Here is a 3,984-nt window from a genome sequence, read left to right as displayed (position 1 = left end):
CGAGAAGAAATTATTCTACATATATTGTGAAGAGGAAGAAGAAAAGGAGCAAGAAAGGTCAAAAGAAGAGGATATACTCCAAGAACAAAGCCTAGATGAAGAACAATTAAATCTGACCATATCTTGTAATGCATTGGCGGGAATTACCACTCCTCAAACCATAAAGATAGAAGGACAAATCAAGAAGAAAAATGTAATAGTGTTGATTGATTCAGGAAGCACCCACAATTTTATTCATTGTAGGGTAGCAAAAGAATTGAATTGCTTCCTATATCCAACACCAGAGTGTCAAGTGATGATTGCAAATGGAGGAACAATAAATTGCTCTGGAAGGTGCCATAATATCAAGCTATCCATGGGAGAATATGTATTGACTAGCCCAATGCTTTCCATTCCAATGGGAGGTGCTGATGTTGTACTAGGAGTCCAATGGCTACAATCCTTGGGTACAATAGCTTTTAATTTTCAAGAACTTTTCATCAAATTTTCTACGGAAGGAAAGGAAGTTGAATTAAGGGGTATTGCAGGGAAACCAGGAAAGATAATCAGCTCTAATGGTATGAAAAAGCTTCTAAAAAAGGAGCAAAGAGGTGTAATTGCACAATTATGTTCGCTAGATGTTTCCACATTGGAATCATCTATTTCTCCAGATCTCCAAAAAGTCCTGGACAATCATTCCAGGGTATTTGAGACTCCCAAAGGTCTCCCACCTATGCGTGATCATGATCATGCTATTCATCTGATTCCAGGAAGTGTTCCTCCAAACATCAGGCCATACAGATATCCCTATGTCCAAAAAAGTGAAATTGAATGTATGGTTGCAGAAATGCTAGAGGCTGGTATAATTCAACCGAGTCAAAGTTCTTTCTATGCTCCAGTTGTATTGGTGCAAAAGAAGGATGGATCATGGTGCATGTGTCCAGATTATAGGGAGCTCAACAAGCTCACTATTAAAGATAAGTTCCCCATTCCTGTCATTGATGAATTACTGGATGAATTGCATGGATCAATTTACTTCACCAAGTTGGATCTTCGTTCGGGATATCATCAAATCAGAATGAAGATTGAAGACATTCTGAAAACAGCATTTAGAACTCATGAGGGTCATTATGAAGTTTTGGTCATGCCTTTTGGCCTTACCAATGCACCTTCAACATTTCAAGGTTTGATGAATTCAATTTTCAAACCATTCCTTAGAAAATTTGTGTTAGTATTTTTTGATGATATACTAATCTACAGCAGGTCTTGGAAGGATCATGTTGAACATGTTGACAGGGTGCTACAACTATTGGAGGAGAAACAATTATATGCAAAAAGATCCAAATGTTTCTTTGGAGTCCAGGAGGTGGAATATTTGGGTCATATTGTATCTCATGAAGGAGTTAAGGTAGACCCTAGCAAAATTAAAGCCATTAAGGAATGGAAAATCCCCACATCCATAAAGCATCTGCGAGGATTTATTGGGTTGACAGGGTATTATCGCAAGTTTGTTAAGAATTATGGGAGAATAGCAGCACCTCTAACAACATTATTGAAGAAAGATGCATTTTCATGGACTCCAGAAGCAACAAAGGCCTTTGAACATCTTAAAGAGGCAATGTGCCAAGCATCGGTCTTAGCTACACCGGACTTCACAAAAACCTTTATTGTGGAATGTGATGCTTCAGGAAATGGAATTGGTGTTGTTCTAATGCAAGATGAAAGACCCATTTCTTTTGAAAGTTGTCCAATCAAGGGAAAGTTTTTAAGCAAAGCTATTTATGAGAAAGAAATGTTGGCAATACTCCATGCACTTAAGAAATGGCGACCCTACCTAATGGGAAGACACTTCAAGGTAAAAACGGATCATGATAGCCTTAAATAATTTTTAGAACAAATATTATCCTCTGAAGAGCAACAAAAGTGGGTCACAAAGATGTTGGGTTATGACTTTGAAATCATTTAGAAAAAAGGGAAGCAAAATGTGGTGGCAGATTCACTCTCAAGAAAGGATGAGGATGTGGAAGCATTGTTGTGTGCCATTTCTATTATCCAACCAGATTGGATAAATGAAGCAAGGGAGGAATGGAAGAATGACGAAGAAGTTTGGGCACTTATTCGAAAGCTACGACAAGATTCCAGTACATCTGATACATTTAGCTGGCAAAATGATTCGTTATGGTACAAAGATCGCTTATACCTCTGTAAGAATTCCTAGCTAAAACAAAAGATTCTTATGGAATTGCACACTTCTCCCTTAGGAGGGCACTCAATATTTTAAAAAACTTACCACAGGGTTAAGAAGGAATTTTTTTGGGATGGCCTTAAATCAGATATTCAAAAGTTTGTGGCGGAATGTTTGGTTTGCCAACAAAATAAAGTTGAAACAATTAAGACACTGGGTCTACTACAACCTTTATCCATTCCAAGCCAACGTTGGGAGGAGGTTTCAATGGATTTTATCACAGGTTTACCCAAGTCTGAAGGAAAAAGTGTCATCATGGTGGTAGTTGATAGACTTACCAAGTATGCACACTTTTGTGCATTATCACATCCATTTAAAGCTAGTACAGTTTCTACTGCATTTATGGAAACAATTCAAAAGCTACATGGAAACCCAAAGATTATTGTAAGTGACATAGATCCCATTTTCACTGGAAATTTTTGGACAGAATTATTTTCTTGTCTTGGTACTCAGTTAGCTCATAGCTCGTCTTATCATCCTCAATCTGATGGGCAAACTGAGATAGTAAACAAATGTTTGGAAGGATATCTTCGTTGCTTTGTATCTGATAAACAGACACAATGGGTCAAATGGTTACCTCTGGCTGAATGGTGGTATAACACTTCCTTCCATACAGCAACAAAAATTACCCCATTTATGGCACTTTATGGGTATCAATCACCATCCATCACATCATATTTAAGAGAAAATTCTAAGGTTCAGGCAGTGGAACATCACATTGAACATCAACAACAAGTCCTTCAACTCTTAAAGGATAACCTCGTGTTTGCACAAAATAGAATGAAACAACAGGCAGATCAACATTGCAGTGAAAGAAGTTTTGATGTAGGTGATTGGGTATTCCTATGGCTACAACCATATAAGAAAATGTCCCTAAAGCAAGCTAAGAAGGATAATAAGTTATCACCAAAGTATTATGGTCCGTAAGGTGTTGCAAAAGATTGGTACTATGGCATACAAATTGGAGCTTCCTGCAGCTTCTCGTTTGCACCCAGTTTTCCATGTTTCATGTTTAAAGAAGGTTATAGGTGACAAGCTCCCAGTTCAAACAATATTGCCAGAACTTGACGAGGAAGGAAAAATTATATTGGAACCGGAAGTAGTCACAGAAACAAGAACTCGACAGCTACGAAATCGATCAATTTCAGAGTATCTTATCAAGTGGAAGAACTTATCTGTTGAAGATTCCACATGGGAGGATGAGAATTTTATGCAGAAGTATCCAGAACTACTCAAGCATTGAGGAAAACACTTTTTTGAAGGAGAGGGGCATGTTGGGTCCTTATAATACTAGTGATTATCCCATTACTATTGTAGTTATACCCCTTATTTATATTGTTGTGCCCCTATTACCCCCATATTGTTATTTTTGTGCCCCATAGAATCCCTCTATGGTTATTTTTGTGGCTTCATATTATTATTGTTAGGTCGGCTGGATTATATTGTGACTCCTTAGACTCCTATATATAGAAAGGAGGTTTTGTCATTTGAATCATCCAAGAATTGTTCATTTATGTAATGTAAAGGAGGTTGCCCCCTCGAAGAGGCTGAATTCTAAGGCGTTGATCTATCTTTTCTTGAGCTGGTTTCATAACATCATCTCATCCACCATCATCATCCCTACACCCACCATTCAAAAAAAAAAAAAAAGGTCAGTTTCAATAGTTTCCGCCATTCATAAAAAAAAAAAGAGAAAAGAGAAAAACAGAGAGGGGTAAGAGAATTACCTAAGTTTCTTTTGCTCTACACACACTCATATT

The sequence above is a fragment of the Pinus tabuliformis genome, chromosome 6 (genome assembly GCF_031772625.1).
Source record: "Pinus tabuliformis cultivar Carrire ecotype Pingquan chromosome 6, CPIR1, whole genome shotgun sequence".
Lineage (NCBI taxonomy): Eukaryota > Viridiplantae > Streptophyta > Pinopsida > Pinales > Pinaceae > Pinus > Pinus tabuliformis.
This window is presented reverse-complemented; position numbering follows the sequence as displayed.